Source organism: Coregonus lavaretus (genome assembly GCF_964263955.1).
Source record: "Coregonus lavaretus genome assembly, chromosome: 36".
In the NCBI taxonomy this organism is placed as follows: domain Eukaryota; kingdom Metazoa; phylum Chordata; class Actinopteri; order Salmoniformes; family Salmonidae; genus Coregonus; species Coregonus lavaretus.
Window position 1 is genome coordinate 14,628,461 of NC_140023.1, and position 23,519 is coordinate 14,651,979.

Sequence of the window (23,519 nt, forward strand, 5' to 3'; positions counted from 1 at the left end):
GGGTCAATGTTCTGTGAGGCATTCTAACAAAAGGCAGAAATCGGCCATTTGCATATTCAGAATACACTACTTTGACGTCACAAACTACGTCCAGGAGAGATACTTGTGTAGTGACTCAAATCTCTCTAACACTAAAACCACTAAAGCAGTCATTTCGACTGCTCCTGAATTAAACAATTATATTACTCTGCCATTTTTTAAGTCATGCAACCCTCCATCCATGACTTTTCCTAAATAAGTCTATATAACACACTGTTGTTGTTGTTAGAATCTTAATATCACAAACAGAACTGGAGTTATAACCAGTTTAAGGAGGGCATGTCATTTTTAAAAATGGTTTCCCCCCCATTGCCCTTACTTCTCCCAACAGTTGATAATCATCCCGATGATTACCTGGAAACTAAACCTAAACTATAAAGAAACTCAATTTCACACATACAACAGATGAAATAAATTAAGTAAAGTATGATGGGAAGAATGGGGGAGAATGGGTGAGTTGATGAGCGAAGAGAAGCGAACGATACATAATAATGTAATCACCAATTGTGAATGAAGAACAGGGCGGGCCATTCTACTGTATTGATCCATTCTAATCTAAAAATGGTATGTACCCTATATCAGTCCACTGAATCAAATCAAAACTGTATTATTTGTCACATGTGCCGAATACAACAGGTGTAGACCTTACAGTGAAACGCTTACTTACAAGCCCTTAACCAGCAATGCGGTTCAAGAAAGAGTTAAGCAAATATTTACCAAATAAACTAAAGTAAAAAATTATAAAAACACAATAAAATAACAATAATGAGGCTATATACAGGGGGTACCGGTACAAGTAAATGTGCGGGGGTACAGGTTAGTTGAGGTAATTTGTACATATAGGTAGGGGTAAAGTGACTACGCATAGATAATAGACAGCAGTAGCAGCAGTGTCAATGTAAATAGTCCAGGTGGCCATTTGATTAATTGTTCAGCAGTCTTATGGCTTGGGGTTAGAAGCCTTTTGGTCCTAGACTTGGCGCTCCGGTACCGCTTGCCGTGCGGTAACAGAGAGAACAGTCTATGACTTGGGTGACTGGAGTCTTTGACAATTTTTTGGGCTTTCCTCTGACACGCCTAGTATATAGGTCCTGGATGGCAGGAAGCTTGGCCCCATTGATGTACTGGGCTGTACACGCTACCCTCTGTAGCGCCTTACGGTCAGATGCCGAGCAGTTGCCATACCATGTGGTGATGCGACCGGTCAGAATGCTCTCGATAGTGCAGCTGTATAACTTTTTGAGGATCTGGGGACCCATGCCAAATATTTTCAGTCTCATGAGGGGGAAAATGTGTTGTCGTGCCCTCTTCACGACTGTCTTGGTGTGTTTGGACCATGATAGTTTGTTGGTGATGTGGAGACCAAGGAACTTGAAACTCTCGACCCGCTCCACTACAGCTCAGTCGATGTTAATGGGGGCCTGTTCGGCGCGCCTTTTCCTGTAGTCCATGATCAAAACCTTTGTCTTGCTCACATTAAGGGAGAGGTTGTTGTCCTGGCACCACACTGCCAGGTCTCTGACCTCCTCCCTATAGGTGGTCTCAACGTTGTCGGTGATCAGGCCTACCACTGTTGTGTCGTCAGCAAACTTAAATGGTGGTGTTGGGAGTCGTGTTTGGCCACACAGTCATGGGTGAACAGGGAGTACAGGAGGGGCCTAAGCACGCACCCCTGAGGGGTGTTGAGGATCAGTGTGGCAGATGTGTTGTTACCTACCCTTACCACCTGGGGGCGGACCGTCAGGATGTCCAGGATCCAGTTGTAGAGGGAGGGGTTTAGTCCCAGGGTCCTTAGCTTAGTGATGAGCTTTGTGGGCACTATGGTGTTGAACGCTGAGCTGTAGTCAATGAACAGCATTCTCAAATAGGTGTTCCTTTTGTCCAGGTGGGAAAGGGCAGTGTGGAGTGCGATTGAGATTGGGTCATCTGTGGATCTGTTGGGGCGATATGTGAATTGGAGTGGGTCTAGGGTATCCGTGATGATGCTGTTGATGTGAGCCATGACCAGCATTTCAAAGCACTTCATGGCTACCGACGTGAGTGCTATGGGGCGGTAATCATTTTGGCAGAGGGACTACGGTGGTCTGCTTGAAACATGTAGGTATTACAGACACGGTCAGGGAGAGGTTGAAAATGTCAGTGAAGACACTTGCCAGTTGGTCCGCGCATGCTTTGAGTACACGTCCTGGTAATCCGTCTGGCCCCGCGGCTTTGTGAATGTTGACCTGTTTAAAAGGTCTTGCTCACATCGGCTACCGAGAGCGTTATCATACAGTCGTCCAGAACAGCTGGTGCTCTCATGCATGCTTCAGTGTTGCTTGCCTCGAAGCGAGCATAAAAAGGCATTTAGCTCGTCTGGTAGGCTCGCGTCACTGGGCAGCTCGCGGCTGGGTTTCCCTTTGTAGTCCGTAATAGTTTTCAAGCACTGCCACATACGACGAGCATCAGAGCCGGTGTAGTAGGATTCAATCTTAATCCTGTATTGACGCTTTGCCTGTTTGATGGTTCGTCTGAGGGCGTAGCAGGATTTCTTATAAGCGTCCGGATTAGTGTCCCGCTCCTTGAAAGCGGCAGCTCTAGCCTTTAGCTTGATGTGGAAGTTGCCTGTAATACATGGCTTCTGGTTGGGATATGTACGTACGGTCACTGTGGGGACATCATCGTCGATGCACTTATTGATGAAGCCGATGACTGAGGTGGTATACTCCTCAATACCATTGGATGAATCTTGGAACATATTCCAGTCTGTGCTAGAAAAACAGTCCTGTAGCATAGCATTCGCGTCATCTGACCACTTCCGTATTGAGCGAGTCACTGGTACTTCCTGCTTTAGTTTTAGCTTGTAAGCAGGAATCAGGAGGATAGAATTATGGTCAGATTTGCCAAATGGAGGGCGAGGGAGAGCTTTTTATGTGTCTGTGTGTGTGGAGTAAAGGTGGTCTGGAGTTTCTTTTCCTCTGGTTGCACGTGACATGTCGGTAGAAATGAGGTAAAACGGATTAAAGTTTTCCTGCAATAAAGTCCCCGGCCACTAGGATCGCCACTTCTGGATGACCGTTTTCTTGTTTGCTTATGGCTTTATACAGCTCGTTGAGTATGATTCCAAGCAGGCGTATCATTCTACTCTGGCCTACTTGGAGTAGGCTACACAGTGAGAGTGTGCGTAATTGTAGATGCTGAAAAGATCCACATCGGGCAGCAAGTGAGCAAGTGTCAGAGAATGTGGTGATGAGGCTTGTGGAACCTTACATTGGCAAAGGGAGAAATGTCACCATGGACAATTTCTTCACTGTCATTGGCATTGGCAAACAAGTTGCTTACAAAGAAAACAAGCCTCGTTGGCACCATGAACAAAGTGAGACGGGAGCTCCCTCCGTTGTACTCCACAACGGTGCTGAAGAATGACAAGACAACACGCACACTTGCAAGGCAAGAAAGAACATTTCTGTCATGCGTACACCGACAGTTACCATCAACGGGGACACAATCAAGAGAAAACCGGAGACTATTATGCACTACAACCAAACAAAGGTATGTCAAAGTGAGTCAAGCAAGTAAAAGTGACGAAGATTTGTGTTGACAAGGGATAACAGCTAAATGAAATCCAACTGATGCCAAGACACACACAATGTAAGCACGAGCTGACAATAATTGACTATTTTTGACTGCTCTCATATGGACACATTCAATATAATGCCATTTTTGCTTTTGTGTTGATTTTTTAACTATTTATCAAGCACACTTTGCACTTATAATGAGGTTTAAGCTACTGATGTTTTCATCATTTGACCGTGCGTCTTGCTGACCGTGCGTCTTGGTGGTTGGGGTATTATAATTTTTTTAACATAAGCTGTGACTGTGTTCCAACACATATGCTTTCTGTTTCATAGTTGCAACAAAGGCAACGTATTACACTGAACAAAAATATAAACACAACATGTAAAGTGTTGGTCTCATGTTTCATGAGCTGAAATAAAAGATCAGAGAAATGTTCCATATGCACAAAAAGTGTATTTCTCTCAAATGTTCTGCACAAATGTGTTTACATCCCTGTTAGTGAGCATTTCTCCTTTCCCAAGATAATCCATATGCCTGACAGGTGTGGCATATCAAGAAGGTGATTAAACAGCATGATCATTACACAGGTGCACCTTGTGCTGGGGACACAGATGTCTCAAGTTTTGAGGGAGTGTGCAATTGGCATTGCTGACTGCAGGAATGTCCACCAGAGCTGATGCTAGGGAATTAAAATGTTCATTTCTCTACCATAAGCCGCCTCTAACGTTGTTTTAGAGAATTTGACAGTACGTCCAACCAGCCTCACAAGGGCGAGCGGTTTGCTGATGTCAACGTTGTGAACTTAGTGCCCCATGGTGGCGGTGGGGTTATGGTATGGGCAGGCATAAACTACGGACAACAAAACACAATTGTATTTTATCGATGGCAATTTGAATGCACAGAGATACCATGACGAGATCCTGAGGCCTATTTGTCATGTCATTCATCCGCCGCCATCACCTCATGTTTCAGCATGATAATGCACGGCCCCATGTCGCAAGGATCAGTACACCATTTTTGGAAGCTAAAAATTTACCAGTTCTTCCATGGCCTGCATACTTACAAGACATATCACCCATTGAGCATGTTTGGGATGCTATGGATCGACGTGTACGACAGCGTGTTCCAGTTCCTGCCAATATCCAGCAACTTCGCACAGCCATTGAAGAGGAGTGGGACAACATTCCCCAGGCCTAATCAACTCTATGCGAAGGAGATATGTTGTGCTGCGTGTGAGCAAATGGTGGGCACACCAGATACTGACTGGTTTTCTGATCCATGCCCCTACTTTTTTTTTTTTTAAAGGTATCTGTGACGAACAGATGCATATCTGTATTCCCAGTCATGTGGAATCCATAGATTAGGGCCTAGTGAATTTATTTCAATTGACTGATTTCCTTACATGAACTGTAACATTTATATTTGCGTTCAGTATAATTGCATTGTTAGAATGTTGCAGTCAGAATGACACCTCAAACCACTAGTTTGAAGGGGGGTCTCTTGAGGCCCAGCGGTTCTAATGATAAGAGAGGTCTCCCACACTACCTCCGGAGGCTTTTCAAATATCCACACATTTGTGAACCATTGCATTAATCAAGTGGGCAACACTATGTGCAACATGGTTTAGATGAGAAGCTCCTGTATAGTTTGAATTGCTATTTTGTTTGTCTATATACTATGGTATTTACGGCATGTTAATAAATGCACTCACACATGAAGCAGGAATGTGGCTTTGGCCACACCACATCCAAGGCTAGTGTACACAGAAAAGTTGCAAATCTGATGTTGAAGAGAGAGAAATCTCACTGGAAATATTTTACTAATGTGAATCCACCTACAATCTCTGACCTCTTGTTGCCGTGGAGACGTCCTCTGGTGCTGTCCTTGTGCCTATCCGTGTTGCGTCCGTCTGTCCGTCTGTCTGTCTCAGAAGGCCTGTAGAAGAGCCAAAGAGAGGGACATAGGTCAAGGCCAGGCACATGACAGTCCTGCTAGGTAAGGCGACACCATCATGGTAAATATTAGCTTTAGCTAGGCATGTGTCTGGTCATTGGAGGGCTGCCTCCACCTCTCAACAGCACCGGCCTTCAATGCAAACAAACACACGAAAACACCCACATTGAAGTTTATGAAAGAGGGAGGTAGGCAAAGCATTGGGTTAGGATTTCTTTACCTCCACCACCCCTCCTAATCCAGGAATATCATGATTGACCAGATCAAAGTACTTTGTGTACTAGAACAGTGTTTCTCCTTTAGCTAGAACTGCTCTTACACAACCGATTCAACTACTCAAATAATCACCAAGCCATTGATTAAATGAATCCCCCATTTATAATATATACCAGAGGGGGGTGTGTGCAAAATAGTTGAGTTCCTTCAGCCAGAATATTTCCCACGTGATCATGTGAAACCCAGTGTGCATTCTGTCTCGGGGATTCATCACTGCTCTACCATGTGACCTCTCTCTTTTGTGTATGTGTGAGAGAGAGAGAGCGGGGGAGATGGAGAGCGAGAAAACAGCGGAAGAGATGAGCAACACAGTACAGAGGGTGGCTCCTTTGTTCTCCACCACCCAAAATCCCATTTTAATGTTTGATTGTGCTCAGAGAGACCGCAGCCATCTCCTCTGTGGGGAGGGGGGAGGGGTAGAACAGCGCAAGAAGACCAAAGCAACACACACATACTTGTTCATCTAAAACCAGTGACAGAAAAACACACGTACACAAGTGGGAACACAAAAAAATTCTTACACAACACCTTAGCTAACCAGAATTCATAGACAAACACAGTCACATGCCGAGTATATGTGGTGTGTCAGAGTCCCCCTGTAGGAGCCGTGCTCCCGCCTCCAGTGGCTATCTTAATATTGATAGTGCAGCTCAAACAAACCCTGGCTATCAGAGCTGGCTGCTCACCACCCTGGCTATCAGAGCTGGCTGCTCACCACCCTGGCTATCAGAGCTGGCTGCTCACCACCCTGGCTATCAGAGCTGGCTGCTCACCACCCTGGCTATCAGAGCTGGCTGCTCACCACCCTGGCTATCAGAGCTGGCTGCTCACCACCCTGGCTATCAGAGCTGGCTGCTCACCACCCTGGCTATCAGAGCTGGCTGCTCACCAGTATCAACAGAGGACTGTGGCTGGAGCTATGGCCCATTCTCTAACACAGAGCATCGGACTAACTAGTGGTGTTGGAGGGCCAGTAGGAGGCACTCTTTCCTCTGGTCAAAAAATACATAATATATCCCAATGCCCCACGGCAGTGATTGGGGACATTGCCCTGTGTAGGGTGCCATCTCCCGGATGCAGTCTTTCATTAAACGGGTGTCCTGAATCTCTGTGGTCACTAAAGATCCCATGGGATCTTATCGAAAGAGTAGGGGTGTTAACCCCGGTGTCATGGCTAAATTCCCAATCTGGCTCTCATACCATCATGGCCACCTAATCATCCCCAACATTCATCCCCCCTCCTCTCCCCTGTATCTATTCCCCAGGTCATTGCTGTAAATGAGAATGTGTTCTCTGTCAACTTACCTGGTAAAATAAGGGTAATATATATATATATACACACACAGTACCAGTCAAAAGTTTGGACACCTACTAATTCCAGGGTTTTTCTTTATTTTTACTATTTTCTACATTGTAGAATAATAGTGACGACATCAAAACTATGAAATAACACATGGAATCATGTAGTAACCAAAAAACTGTTAAACTGTTATATTTGAGATTCTTCAAATAGCCACCCTTCGCCTTGACAGCTTTGCACACTCTTGGCATTCTCTCAACCAGCTTCACTTGGAATGTAGAAAATAGTAACAATAAAGAAAAACCCTTGAATGAGTAGGTGTATCCAAACTTTTGACTGGTACGGTGTGTATGTATATATATATATTTTTACTACCACCTAAAAGAACAACTGAAGACACTAGACGCTCACTAGACTCCAGGCCTAGGACCCTCACACTACCTGGTTTCAGTCTGCCCCTCCTTTTCCTCATGAAATGCACTCTCTTCTTCCCTTCACATCACTCAATCCTCCCTTTTTCTCTCCCTCAACCCCTCTCATGACCCCCCTTCCCTCTTTCGCTCTCTCTTCAGTCTCCTCCACTCCCCAGGGTGAGGCAGGGGAGTCTATTATCATTCTATTCAGCCATAAGGCCACTAATTGATTGGCTAATGGGAGGTCCCTCTCCCTCCAACAGGGTGCTACTGCTTCACTGTCTGATCTCAGCAGCCTTTAGAGGAGCGGGCTGGAAATCACATTCTGGGCCCTTAACGGCACTGGATCAATCACCTGTCACAGCTAGTCATACACATCTTCATTATCCTCTACCGCATAGCATAGTAAGTACACACTGTAACTGCAGTGGTCATCCCTCACACAGATAGACATACTTCTGTACGCACACACACGTATGTACATTCACACACACATAAAAAGGCAGACAGAAACACTTAACATACACATAATTACAAACACATACGCATGCACAGACACAAACTCACACTCGCTCTCACACACACAGACAGCCCATCCCTGCAGACACAAACAGCAGGGTGCCTCACAAAGCCAGACTAAGAGCATGGGAAGTGTGTTTCCATCGACTTGCCAGGAGCGCGCCTACCCACCCACGCACACACAGTGGCCTTTTTGAGGGGGAATGGGGGTGGGCTGTATATCGATGGGGCCGCCTGCTCTGAGCGGCAGGGAGGCATGGGGGGGGGGGGAGGGGGGAGAGAGAGAGCAATGGAAGAAATATCATTTGAAGCTGTAGCTGTGACATTTTATTAGACTGGTCACTGGGAGGGAGTGAAGAAAGGAGAGGGACAGGGAGAACAGCACACAGAGACGTCTTAATTATCCTCTACATGCATGCACAAAGGGATCCATATTAAGGGTGTCCCGTCATCCCAGGGACTATAAAAAATGTGTCTGGGACGGTTCAAAACAGACGTTGGGACAGTTGCGGGACGATAGGCCAGAAAATGTTTAAATGCATACAACAGTAGTTCCATTTGCATTGTCTGTAGGCTACGGCTAGCTACTATGTTATTCTAGAGAATATGGTTGTATCTCACTGACCTGAAACGAATGCACACTGTAAAATGTGTAGAGTATTTCAGCCTCGCGCTGCAACACTGCCTGGCATGCGCACGTGAAAAGCTGAGTGACATATTCATTTCTAGAAGCGCTGTGCACAGGCATAAAAGTTTGTTTAATTTACTTGAAACGGAAGTCTACTGAAGTGAGACTTTGTCCTTGTGTTCCTTGGCTATTTTCATTGTTTTGTTCACAAGCTAGGTTGCTTTTCAATGTTTGAGTTTCAACTGCTAGTGAAGAGAAGCAATGCGGATACTAGTCAGACTCAATTTCACAAACATGACTGGAGTCGCATTACCATGGTAACCTCCTAACCTTAAAGGGGGCAGGTGAACATTGTCGTCTCATCTGTGATATTTTGGTTAAAAGACTCAGGTCACAAAAAATGAAATTAAACAATATACCACATTACTTCTTACTCGTAATACATTTATTGTTTTAGAAACACTACAAAGCATGATCATCTGTTTTTTTTGTGTTTTATTGGTGTAATTTTAGCGAGAGAAAAACTATTTTGGCTGGTATAAAATCTGAGTGGCTGGGAGAATTTTAAATCTACCCGACACAGTGGCTGTGTACCAAAAATGTAATTTTAGGCCCTGGCCGTCAGCAAGTGGTGGTACTTAAAAAGGTCAAGGCGACCATTCTTCAGTGACTGAAGAGGGAGGGTGAAGCAGAGAAAGTAAAGGCTGGGGAACACACACACGTTCTTTATTGTATATCGTTGTGTTATGTTGTTTAATGGGGCAGCTGGTGGTGGAACGTAATGTCTCTAATTTACGTTTATTCAGTAACCAGTTCACAATAACATTGTTCTCTCTTAGATACAATACCAGTCAAAAGTTTGGACACCTTCTCATTCAAGGGATTTTCTTTATTTGTAATTGTTTTTACATTGTAGAATAATAGTGAAGACATCAAAATTATGAAATAACACATATGGAATCATGTAGTAACCAAAAAAGTGTTAAACAAATAAAAATATATTTGAGATAGCCACCTTTCAAATAGCCACCCTTTGCCTTGACAGCTTTGCACACTATTGGCATTCTCTCAACCAGCTTCCCCTGGAATGCTTTTCCAACTGTCTTGAAGGAGTTCCCACATATGCTGAGTACTTGTTGGCTGCTTTTCCTTCACTCTGCCATCAGACTAAGGCTGAACGATTTTGGAAAATAATCTAATTGCGATTTTTTGCCCCCAATATTGCGATTGCGATTTAATATGCAATTTAATTTATTTATCCTTTTTCCCCTACAAAACATAATGAATGATTTAAATATGACCAACACAATAGTATATACATTTAGTGTGAAATGTTCTTTCCCATAGGCTGGGTCTATTTGTTAGAATTAAATTCAAACATGTATGACTTGAAATAAATGACATTTTTATTGAACTGCTCATTACAGAAACATCTGTGGCTTTGCCACTGTGCATTTAAATAATTTAAACAAAGGCATGAACTTTGTAAACACTGTGTGCAAAAGGTACAGTCTTAAGAAAAAAATAATTTTAAATTGTATGTATCTTACTGCTCCCAAGTCAGTAACATTTCACACAACTGAAACAAGGAATTTGCTTTGAAAATATTTTGTAAAATCAAAGTAAATAAAGTTATAAATAAAAAATGAGAAATGCACTTTTAATTTAGACAAACTATTTTTTATAAACGATTTGAATATTATAATATAAAATAGATGAGCCTCACTTATCTCAAGTACACAACAATAACACACCACACAGACTAAAGTTCACTACGAGTATGGCACTGCCAGCCATACTTATCCAACAGTTCTGTTCTCAGTGGCTCACAGGTTTTTTGCTAAGAAAACCAGAATATTGACTTTTTCTGGCTTCAAGGATGAGCGAGTGCAAGTCACAATATTCCCTCCTGTGCTAAAAAGACGCTCTGAGGGAGCGCTTGTAGCAGGTACACAAAGATACTTGCGTGCCATGGTGCACAACTGTGGGTAGCTGATCTTGTGCACCCTCCACCAAGCCAATGGATCATCTTCTCCATCAATGGTAGGAGTCATCAGGTAATTGTTTATCTCTGCCTCTGCGACATCTTCAAGATTTACAGGCAAAGAAGGAGAGGCTGAACTGGTCTTGAAAAAACTGCCAAGAGACCTCTTCGTCTTTTCCCCCAAGGACTGTGCACTTTGAGGCATCTGAACAGTTTCAGTACGAGACCTCTTCTCCTATTAGATGAAAACAACAGCCATTAGTTTTCCAGTTAGATTTTACAGAAAATTTTTGTTTTTGTGAAATACATAATTATTTACCCAATGATATGTACGTTGTGCCAAGTCTACTATCTCTGTCTTCAGACGAGTCTTGATAGCAGGGATGTTGTCTGTACTGATGTACTGTATTTTGAACCTAGGGTCCAGGAAACAGGCAACATCCAAAAGCTCCTGGATGTTTGGGTCTCCATATTTGTTATTGAGGTATGCTAGGACTTTGGTTTTTATTGATTTAGTCAGGTCAGTGTCCTCAGCATCTTCAGCCAGGACTGATGTGGCAAAAAGGTGGAGAACTGGCTTGAGGTAGGAGATGCTTACATACTCCTCTCCAGAAAGAGCATCAGTAAACTCCAGTAGAGGATGCAGTGCCTTGTGAATCGACTCCAACACGTCAATATCCTGCCAGGTTGGGATAAGGGAGCGTGCATATCGATCTCCAGACAATACCTGAGAAATGGCTTTGGCCTGTTCAAGCACTCTGGCAATCATCATTTCTTTAGAACCCCATCTTGTTGGGCACTCCGTTATGAGGTTGTGCTCAGGGAGTTTGAGCTCTCTCTGTGCCTCCGTCAGGGCTGCTTTCTTCTTCCAACTGTGGGAAAAGTGCCCCACCAGCTTCCTGCACAGTGCTGTTGCCCTTGACACTCTGTCATCTTTGAGTGCATTTTCTAAAAGAAATAAAAAGTAGTGTATTACACACAATTTGAGTTTTGATACAAGGCTCTCACTATTACACACTCAAATTAGCTGTAATTCTGAAATACACACATCCACAACACATCCTCTCTCTCTCTCTCAATTCAAAGGGTCTTTATTTGCATGTCAATTCTCTCTCTCTTTCTCTCTCTCTCTCTCTCATAAACACTAAAAAAACATGTAAAAAACAAAAACAAGAAAATAAAAAAAATGCAGGTGGGCATTCCACCACAGACAGACATATGATATAAGCAAGTAAAATGAATTTACATATTAGAAAAGGAGTGGAAGTATGAATTTATTTAATCCCATCCGATTTATATAATATCATTTATATATATTTGTATATTCAGCTTTACTAATCGACGCATCTCTCTCTCTCGCACTCGCGCACACACACACACACACACACACACACAAACACACACACACACACACACACACACACACACACACACACACACACACACACGATAACTTACCAATGGCAAGATGTAATCTGTGGCCAAAACATTGGAGCCTCGTCCATTCATTAAGCCGCGCAGCAAGCACCATATTCGACGCGTTGTCCGTCGTGATGCAGACGTGATTCTCCTCGTGGAGATCCCAGCTGACAAGCCCTTCTCTCAGGCCGGCTGCAATATTTTCCCCTGTGTGATCGTCTGGGAAGTAGGTAGTTTGTAGGCAGCGAGCTCGGAGGTTGAAATCTTCATCAATAAAATGGACTGTAAGACTCTGGTACGGCTCAGCTGTGCGGCTTGACCACATATCAGTAGTGCTAGCAAAAAACTCCACCGTTTTAAGTTCCGCGGCGACTTTCTCTTTGCACTTTTTGTACAGCTCCGGTATGGCAGTCTGACTGAAGTATGTGCGGGAGGGTATACTGTAACGTTTATCAAGCGTATGTATTAATGCCATGAACCCAGGCTTGGTCACCGTGCTGAGAGGCATCATATCTTTGGCTATGAACTCGGTTATTGTCCGAGTGATTTCTCCGTGCCGTTTTGAATTACGTTCATACGGAGTGACACTTTCGAACATTTCTGTCAGTGATCCCTGTCTTGAGGTATTTGGCTTGTCTCGCGCACTGATGCTCGGCATTTTGGTCATACAACTGTCATGCATTGATTTGTGGTATTTTTTTAAGTGCTGAAACAGGTTTGTAGTGTTGTTACCCCGTGAAGTAGCAATCGGAGCACGGCATGCTCTGCACAACACCTGACGCTGCTCAGCATCTTCTTTTTTAAAACCAAAATAGTTCCACACCACCGACGTGCTGTTCCTCTTCGATATTAAAGTATCAGCTGTGTCAGTTTCTGACTGTTCCGTCGAGCAAGAGGCCATTGCACTGGACAGCATGAAAAGTCGCGTCACGTGACCACCTCAAATCGCGCACGTTGCGATTAGAAAATCGCGTTCAGTCAAATCGCGATATTATCGCGAATGCAATTAATCGTTCAGCCCTACATCAGACTCATCCCAAACCATCTGAATTGGGTTGAGGTCGGGGGATTGTGGAGGCCAGGTCATCTGATGCAGCACTCCATCACTCTCCTTCTTGGTCAAATAGCCCTTACACAGCCTGCAGGTGTGTTGTGTCATTGTCCAGTTGAAAAACAGAATGATAGTCCCACTAAGCGCAAACCAGATGGGATGGCGTATCGATGCAGAATGCTGTGGTAGCCATGCTGGTGAAGTGTGCCTTGAATTCTAAATAAATCACAGACAGTGTCACCAGCAAAGCACCCCCACACCATAACACCTCCTCCTCCATACTTTACGGTGGGAACTACACATGCGGAGAGCATCCGTTCACCCACACAAGTTCTTGAAATGTTCCGTATTGATTGACCTTCATGTCTTAAAGTAATGATGGACTGTCGTTTCTCTTTGCTTATTTGAGCTGTTCTTGCCATAATATGGACTTGTCTTTTACCAAATATGGCTATCTTCTGTATAGCCCCCTACCTTGTCACAACACCACTGATTGGCTCAAACGCATTAAGAAGGAAAGAAATTCCACAAATTAACTTTTAAGAAGGCACACCTGTTAATTGAAATGCATTCCAAGTGACTACCTCATGAAGCTGGTTGAGAGAATGCCAAGAGTGTGCAAAGCTGTCATCAAGGCAAAGGGTGGCTATCTCAAATATGTTTTATTTGTTTAACACTTTTTTGGTTACTACATGATTCCATATGTGTTATTCCATAGTGTTGATGTCTTCACTATTATTCTACAATGTAGAAAAAATTAAAAAGAAAAGAAAAACCCTTGAATGAGTAGGTGTTCTAAAACTCTTGACTGGTATTGTATATATGTGGTTAGCATGTTCAATTAATACATTATAATTATTTATAATGTAATGGATGTTTGTCTGTTTTCATTAAGTTTATGTAATATAGACTGTCTGTACAGTATGTGTCTCAGAAATACACCAACTACTTTAAAATCACTGCAAATGACCTAGACCCATGTTGGCATATCAAAACAACAAAAAAACACGTATTTAAATTTTCGGACGGTTCAAGTTCAGTTCAATTAATACATTATAATTGCACTTCGGGACGGTGAGGAAAAAAGTTAGTTGCGGGCCCTGAACACACACACACACACACACACACACAGTAAGAGTCTGCCAGACAGGGAGGGGGAGAGGGGAGATGCGGAGGGGGAGAGGGGAGATGCGGAGGGGGAGAGGGGAGATGCAGAGGGGGAGAGGGGAGATGCAGAGGGGGAGAGGGGAGATGCAGAGGGGGAGAGGGGAGATGCGGAGGGGGAGAGGGGAGATGCGGAGGGGGAGAGGGGAGATGCGGAGGGGGAGAGGGGAGATGCAGAGGGGGAGAGGGGAGATGCAGAGGGGGAGAGGGGAGATGCAGAGGGGGAGAGGGGAGATGCAGAGAGAGAAAGAGCAATTGCAGAAATATCATTTTATGCCATGATTTCTACTTCGATGCCAGGTTCAGTACCACGATCCTCGATACGTCACGATATTCGACACCACAACAAAAAAAAGAAGCCGTATTAGCCAAAGTCACAGAATGGCACTTGATCCATACAGAAACTCAGCTACTGCTCTGTTCAATCGTTGGGCATCTTTTGAGTTCAATATCATTACATGTAAAAAAATATATTACAGCCATGTATGCATTAATTAATCAATTATAGAATCATACAATCAATTTGACGTTGTTTTACCAATCTAATGACAAAACAACAATAGTAATACTTTTTTTGAAAGGTAAATCTCTATTGATAAACTGGGTAAATCAAGATGAAGCCTAGGTCTATTCACAATACAGGTGAATGCATATTATTTCAATAGGAGTGTGTGCATGCATTGAGTTGAGCTCGTTTTAGCTGATTTCATGGGGCTACAGATGAAACAATCCCTTGCATTTAGGACTTATTTTATTGGCAACTGCTAGGAGAACACATTTTACTGTACTGATCAACACTATTTGCATAGAAGAAGCAACCTCTTCTTTTATAAAAGTGTGCGCTCTCTAAGAAAATAATGACGCCATTTGCTTGGCAGAATATGTCTGTGGAATAGGACTGTGGCTATGGAATCTAGTGGAAACCAGACGTGAGGTGAGGGAGACGAAGTGAATTAATAACGTTTTTAGTGACAATCAGCATGTTTTGTGTTATGGTTAGCATATTATCACAAACAAAGTACTAGGGTAGTGAACTGATGTCTTGCATTGCAAAAGTCTTCTAGCCTGTATGGCCATTGTTTTGCAAACAGTAATGAACAGTTTCAACATTTCGACATTTACATTTTAGTCATTTAGCAGACGCTCTTATCCAGAGCGACTTACAGGAGCAATTAGGGTTAAGTGCCTTGCTCAAGGGCACAGACAGATTTTTCACCTACATGCCTTATTACATTATTCATGTGTGTTAACTTCTGTGCAGCACAAGTGGGGGAGCAAACAATGCAGCCAAGAAAGCCCTAGCAATGAATGAGTAAGTGGAGCAGGCACTTTGCTCTTCACACTATAAAGGGGCTGCGATGTTACAGACTTGATCCTATCAATCACGTGAGACATTTGACATTAGTACCGAACGTAACAAAAATCCTAGTACTGAACAGTTTTGGGGTTTTTTGTATCGAAAAAGTACTGAAGTTTCAGTATTCCGTGCAACACTATTGTAAACTGTATCTGTGCCATTTTATTAGCCCGGTCACTGGGAGGGAGGGATGGAGAGAGAGAGAGAGAAACAGAACGAGGGAGAGAAACACAGAGAGAGAGAGAGAGAAACAGAGCGAGAGAAACACAGAGAGAGAGAGAGAGAGAAACAGAGCGAGAGAAACAGAGCGAGAGAGAGAGACAGATGCACACAGAGACATCTTAATTACCCACTACATGCATACACACACACATCAGAGAGAAAAAGAGGGGCTCGAGATGGGGAAAGAAAGAGGGAGCAAGTGATAGGAGGGAGGACAAAAAAAGGGTGTGGAGAGAGAAAGACAAGACAGGGCCAGTGTGAGGGGGGGGGGGGGGGGGGGCAAAGAGAATAAGGGAGAGAGGGATCGATTCAATCCTCCTGTCTGTGTTTGTCAGGGCTGGTGTTGTTGGAGCTAAAAGTATTGCATTTAGTAGCCTGGTCTGGGTGGAATAGGAGCAAACATGTAGCACCACCAGTCAACAGTTCTACCCTCTGATAGGAAACAGGAGATGACGCATGAGAAGTCTGCTCAGATCCCCTAAGAATGAGTAGGCCTTTCAGAGGCACTATATCACACAATAATATAGAGGGGAGTGGGAGGATGAGAGCGAAAGCAAGAACTGGTTTTAAAGTATTTTTTCAGTCAGTGTGAGCAGATTTAAACAGGACAAAATAAGATGTGTTCTGTATCTATTCTATCAAAACAGGACAGTTGTCCCTGAAGATTACTGCTAATCCAGCTACACTACAAATCAATTGACAGAACTAAACCAAACATACACGAGTAAGCACTGTACAGAAATAGTCTCACTGTTACAAAAGATCACGTTCTATAAGCCAAGAACGTAGTAATTTATGAAGGTTGGTAAACATGTTCAAACTAAAATACTATCCAATACCTAAAATATAATCACTCTGCCTTCCCCGAATCCAGCCTGATGACATAAGGAAAATCTGAGAATATAGGCCGACTAACTCTACATTTCAAATGGGGAATTAGTCAAAGGTCAAATGACATCTTAAGGCATGTTAGCGTTTGTTATTTATTGAGGGTAGTTGTAAATAGCGCACAGGCTAAATAGAAAAAAGGGGGGGCACCTACTTGAACTGTGGTGGAACTCGTTATGTTCATTTGTTATGCTTATGCTGAAACTTTTATATATTCTTAAGCCTTTGGCCCAAGCTAGAATAGAAAGGAGGGAAGAGGGTAGAATTACAGAGGGAGGGGAGGATGACAGAGGGAGGGACCCAACAGACACACTTGTCCAGCCTATTGCCACTCAATTGTCTCATGCTCTTGTCATTACACCCTTGCTTCCACGCAGTCACCAGACACCCCAGATATCTTCATCAAGCAGACTCTCAACAAATGGGTGACCTCTGAACTCCTGACCCCAGGGTCCACCTTCATTGACCGTCGTCAGCCCACCCCCCTCTCCCTCTATGTCCCCAATGCGCCATTTCCACAAGAAAAGGGCAACCAGTGAAGAACAAACACCATTGTAAATACAACCTATATTTATGTTTATTTATTTTCCTTTTGGAACTTTAACTATTTGCACATCATTACAACACTGTATATAGACATATGACACTTGAATTGTCTATTCATTTGGAACTTTTGTGAGTGTAATGTTACTGTTAATCTTTTATTTCACCTTTGTTTAATCTATTTCACTTGCTTTGGCAATGTAAACATATGTTTCACATGCCAATAAAGCCCCTTAAATTGAATTGAAATTGAATTGACAGGGAGAGAAAAATGGAGAGCGAGCAAACGAAAAGGGGGGGGGGGGGGGTGCTTATATTTGTCCTGTTACAAATGTGTAATAGAAATGTGTTCCTTGCATATCCCAACTCCCACTGAGACACCTGCAGGGAGTGGGGACACGGCCAGGTTCACCATTTTCCAGCACCTGTGGAACAATTAGGGTTAAGTGCCTTGCTCAAGGGCACAGCAACAGATTTTACACCTTGTCGGTGCCGGTATTCAAACCAGCAACCTTTCGGTTACTGGCCCAACGCAGGTCACAGCAATAATTCTCAATGGGAAGACAGAAGACCCTGACAGTTCTGTCAAATCACATCCTGGAGTATTCTCCAAATGAACACTAATCCCAACCCCATTGAAAAAACATGACAATCTTTTCCCAAAACAACAGGGCATGGCCAGTCTATTCGAATTTTCCCTCACTCTGAGACAAAGCTACTTGTGAAGCAATTATACAAACAAGGGCATTCTTATTGTGGTGTGTGTGTAGCTGAATGACAATGCCAGAGGATAGAGTCGTTGAGGGGTGAAATGTTTCCCCCTTTGGAAACCGCTGTCCGATGACCTGAGTACAGATATACCAGAGTCTACTGATCTGATGATGAATGCTGCCATGACAGTCAGCCGTACACGTCGCATGTGATCCGGCTTGTTATAGCATGACCAAGTACACATGGTTCATACATGTAATGATAACATGAGCATGCACACGTCGGTCTGGACAATATGGCCTAACAATCTTCTCGAATTGTATTTATTTATGAGCGATTCACGATATATATACATTTTTTAAATGTTTTCTCTAAATAAGCTTTGTTGTACAATTAAAGGTCAAATACACTGCATTTCAAACAGTCAGCAATAATCTAATGAATTAGGGGTTTGTGAAATTATACCTAGGCTAAATAAGCCTTCCACACCAATAATTTCATAAAAATAATTTTACCTTCTTTATTGCAATAATCACTGATCTGGCTTTTAAGTCTATGAAAATTCCCTTTTTGTTACAAATTTAACCAGAACCATGCATAATGCACATTGACTTCTTGTAGCAGGCATTATAGAAAATTGAAACAGGTCTCATAAACAATCTCTCAAGCACAAGCCCACATGCTAATGAGTAGCCAGCTAATCTTTATATTTCATGTTTAGCCAACAAGGCAGAACAGTTCAATTATGAACACACCCTTCTGTCCATCTCCAACTGTTTAAACAGCTTGCTAGCCTGTCCACTTTGTTCAGATGTTGAAATCAAGTTGCCTACCTTATTTCTCAGAATGAGAACGAGTTGCCAATTCCTTATATAATTGTGTTTAATGCTTATTGCACATTTATAAAAACAGACTAGACAGCTAGTATAACAGTTTTGGCTAAAACGCTGCTAGCGGTACGTGGTACCCCAATGCCTCTTGCGACAAACTCAGCATTCATTTTCCAAAAAAGGTTAACTTCTCTATTACAATAAAATAATGTCTCAATGTGTTTCGGTATCCATATGACTGATTCTGTTCTGACCAAACATCAAATGCAAATAGTGAGTTGAAACTGCTTGTAGGAGAGGAAGATGTGATCGCTCATCTTTGTGAGATGCAGGGGGAGGGGCTGGGTGTGTTTAAACAGAGAGTAAGAGGTGAAGCGAGAGGTTTCACTCTCACCAAAATCTGTCCAAAATAAGCCCAATTAGTTTCTATGGGCTTATTTTGGACCTAAGCTTGTCGCCTGCCTTCCCGCCTTTGAGACAACGACTCCCATTGTTAGGGCGGAGAAATGCGCATCTCGTCAGTACATACAGTGCCTTGCAAAAGTATTCATCCCCCTTGATTTTGTACGTTTGCCCACTGACAAAGAAATGATCAGTCTATAATTTTAATGGTAGGTTTATTTGAACAGTGAGAGTCCAGAAAAACGCATGTCAAAATTTTTAAATGTATTTGCATTTTAATGACGGAATAAGTATTTGACCCCCTCTCAATCAGAAAGATTTCTGGCTCCCAGGTGTCTTTTATACAGGTAACGAGCTGAGATTAGGAGCACACTCTTAAAGGGAGTGCTCCTAATCTCAGCTTGTTACCTGTATAAAAGACACCTGTCCACAGAAGCAATCAATCAATCAGATTCCAAACTCTCCACCATGGCCAAGACCAAAGAGCTCTCCAAGGATGTCAGGGACAAGATTGTAGATCTACACAAGGCTGGAATGGGCTACAAGACCGTCGCCAAGCAGCTTGGTGAGAAGGTGACAACAGTTGGTGCGATTATTCGCAAATGGAAGAAACACAAAATAACTGTAAATCTCCCTCGGCCTGGGGCTCCATGCAAGATCTCACCTCGTGGAGTTGCAATGATCATGAGAACGGTGAGGAATTAGCCCAGAACTACACGGGAGGATCTTGTCAATGATCTCAAGGCGCTGGGACCATAGTCATCAAGAAAACAATTGGTAACACACTACGGCGTGAAGGACTGAAATCCTGCAGCGCCCGCAAGGTCCCTCTGCTCAAGAAAGCACATATACAGGCCCGTCTGAAGTTTGCCAATGAACATCTGAATGATTCAGAGGAGAACTGGGTGAAAGTGTTGTGGTCAGATGAGACCAAAATGGAGCTCTTTGGCATCAACTCAACTCGCCGTGTTTGGAGGAGGAGGAATGCTGCCTATGACCCCAAGAACACCATCCCCACCGTCAAACATGGAGGTGGAAACATTATGCTTTGGGGGTGTTTTTCTGCTAAAGGGACAGGACAACCTCACCGCATCAAAGGGACGATGGACGGGGCCATGTACCGTCAAATCTTGGGTGAGAACCTCTTTCCCTCAGACAGGGCATTGAAAGTAGGTTGTGGATGGGAATTCCAGCATGACAATGATCCAAAACACACGGCCAAGGCAACAAAGGAGTGGCTCAAGAAGAAGCACATTAAGGTCATGGAGTGGCCTAGCCAGTCTCCAGACCTTAATCCCATAGAAAATCTGTGGAGGGAGCTGAAGGTTCGAGTTGCCAAACGTCAGCCTCGAAACCTTAATGACTTGGAGAAGATCTGCAAAGAGGAGTGGGACAAAATCCATCCTGAGATGTGTGCAAACCTGGTGGCCAACTACAAGAAACGTCTGACCTCTGTGATTGCCAACAAGGGTTTTGCCAACAAGTACTAAGTACAAATGTTTTGCAGAGGGGTTAAACACTTATTTCCCTCATTAAAATGCAAATCAATTTATAACATTTTTGACATGCGTTTTTCTGGATGTTTTTGTTGTTATTCTGTCTCTCACTGTTCAAATAAACCTACCATTAAAATTATAGACTGATCATTTCTTTGTCAGTGGGCAAACGTACAAAATCAGCAGGGGATCAAATACTTTTTTCCCTCACTGTACACAAAATAGTCCAAATTGGTGAAGTGAAATTAAAATAATTACTTGTTTCAAAAGATTCTAGAAAATAAATAACGGAAAAGTGGTGCGTGCATATGTATTCACCCCCTTTGCTATGAAACATAATTAGTTAAATAAAGTCCACCTGTGTGCAATCTAAGTGTCACATGATCTGTCACATGATCTTAGTATATATACACACACACCTGTTCTGAAAAGCCCCAGAGTGCAACACCACTAAGCAAGGGGCACCACCAAGCAAGCAGCACCATGAAGACCAAGGTCAGGAACAAACAGGTCAGGGACAAAGTTGTGGAAAAGTACAGATCAGGGTTGGGTTATAAAAAAAAGATCAGAAACTTTGAACATCCCACGGAGCATCATTAAATCCATTATTAAACAATGGAAAGAATATGAACAAACCTGCCAACAGAGGGCCGCCCACCAAAACTCACGGACCAGGCAAGGAGGGCATTAATCAGAGAGGCAACAAAGAGACCAAAGATAACCCTGAAGGAGCTGCAAAGCTCCACAGCGGAGATTGGAGTATCTGTCCATAGGACCACTTTAAGCCGTACACTCCACAGAGCTGGACTTTACGGAAGCGTGGCCAGAAAAAAGTCATTGCTTAAAGAAAAAAGTAAGCAAACACGTGGTGTTCGCCAAAAGGCATGTGGAAGACTCCCCAAACATATGGAAGAAGGTACTCTGGTCAGATGAGACTAAAATTGAGCTTTTTCACCATCAAGGAAAACGCTATGTCTGGCGCAAACCCAACACCTTTCATCACCCGAGAACACCATCCCCACAGTGAAGCATGGTGGTGGCAGCATCATGCTGTGGGGATGTTTTTCATCGGCAGGGACTGGCAAACTGGTCAGAATTGAAGGAATGATGGATGGTGCTAAATACAGAGAAATTCTTGAGGGAAACCTGTTTCAGTCTTCCAGAGATTTGAGACTGGGACGGAGGTTTACCTTCCAACAGGACAATGACCCCAAGCATACTGATAAAGCAACACTTGAGTGGTTTAAGGGGAGACATTTAAATGTATTGAAATGGCCTAGCCAAAGCCCAGGCCTCAATCCAATTGAAAATCTGTGGTATGACTTAAAGATTACTACACACCAAAGGAACCCATCCAACTTGAAGGAGCTGGAGCAGTTTTGCCTTGAAGAATGGGCAAACATCCCAGTGGCTAGATGTGCCAAGCTTATAGAGACATACCCCAAGAGACTTGCAGCTGTAATTGCTGCAAAAGGTTGCTCTACAACAACAATAAACATGTATGAAGAGGACTGGTCGGGTGAGGTTGTGTTTCTCTAGTGGGAGGTAAGCTTGGCTTCTTATATGGTGTCGAGTAAAGCTTAACCATGGATTTAGATTGTAGGTAGGTATTGTAGTTAGGTATTGTAGGTAGTTTATCTAGGTAGTTATTGTAGGTAAGTATTGTATTCGACTGAGCCCGGTGAAGCACGAGGCTAGCTAACCCACTACCTGGACCAATAAAGCTAGTTAGCTAGCGGGTAGCTACTGGTAACTATTAGCAACTGTGGATAGTTGTTTCCAATGTTATTTCACGCTTAAGAGTACCTGTAATTATGCCAGCTCGCTACCTACCATTCAGCTGTTTTTCTAACCTCATTATCTGAAGCGTTAACGTTAGGTAGTTAGTAGCTACTGTACTCGAAATGTAGCTAGCTTGTTGCTACCTGGATAGCTAACTAAACAATAGCTGGAACGACCTAGCTGTAATATTTGGAGACGCTTTCTCTCCGTTGGGACAGACGCGAACTGGCTGAATCTATTCAGTGGCTAGCTTTGCACTTAACTGGCTAACAGTAGCTACTAAGGGTAAGTTATAACCTACATTTATTTTTGTTTTGTTTTTACATACTGGTAACCAGAGTCGTTCAAGGGAATTCGGGATATGGGTGACTAGTTAACGTTAGCTTGGCTCTCTCTGTGTTTCGTGCCGTGGGAGGAGGGGTTGGTTCGTTGGCAGAGAGCAATGGCTAGTTAGTATGCTAACTATTCTAGCTGACTAACTGGCTGAATAAGTTGACGAAAAACTCACTCAAATTGTCAAAACTAACCCAAAACTTTACACAACGTTAGACACGGACACGAATGATCTGTTTGGCGTGTTAACACACTGGTGGTTTGTTGTAACCAAGTATTGGTGCTAAACCGTGTTATTGGAGGCTGGCATGCTAGTTGGCTATGGCGTCATAGGATTCGGTTCCCTGGACGGTTTTCACGGAAGAATACTGTACAAAGTTTCTAGCTATTCCTAGAAAACATTGAACCGCTGTAGTTTACAACAATTATAATTTCTAAAAGTGGAAGTTGGGAGAGTTATATTTGAGTGTTTCAGTGAAACGTAAGTGAGGGAGGCCCCGCTCTCTCGCTTTCCCAGATGTTTAGTTCATTTCATTCTGATCTCCTTTGCATTATTGTAGCCTTATTCTGTAGCCTGTCAACTATGTGTCTGTCTATCCCTGTTCTCTCCTCTCTGCACAGGCCATACAAACGCTTCACACCGCGTGGCTG

General features: G+C 43.2%; 2 protein-coding genes and 1 long non-coding RNA gene across 5 annotated transcripts in view; 2 read left to right on the top strand and 1 right to left on the bottom strand.

Annotated features, from left to right (window-relative positions):
• The window catches only part of slc17a5 (solute carrier family 17 member 5), a 583,343-nt gene that overhangs the window by 425,997 nt on the left and 133,827 nt on the right, over nt 1-23,519 (top strand). The gene's annotated exons all lie outside the window — the stretch shown is intronic.
• The window catches only part of LOC311111016 (bifunctional heparan sulfate N-deacetylase/N-sulfotransferase 2-like), a 177,791-nt gene that overhangs the window by 43,841 nt on the left and 110,431 nt on the right, over nt 1-23,519 (bottom strand). The window contains exon 3 of one of the 3 annotated variants that reach the window (XM_084153702.1): nt 5,446-5,532. The gene's annotated coding sequence lies outside the window, so the exon portion shown is untranslated. Of the gene's footprint in view, nt 1-5,435; nt 5,734-23,519 lie in introns of those variants that run through there. The other 2 variants (XM_084153703.1, XM_084153704.1) reach the window with 2 other exon arrangements.
• Nucleotides 28-23,519, top strand: part of LOC311111017 — a 36,116-nt gene continuing 12,624 nt past the window's right edge. Inside the window, exon 1 of the long non-coding RNA XR_014610743.1 lies at nt 28-3,570. This is a non-coding gene — a long non-coding RNA (uncharacterized lncRNA). The remainder of the gene's footprint in view (nt 3,571-23,519) is intronic.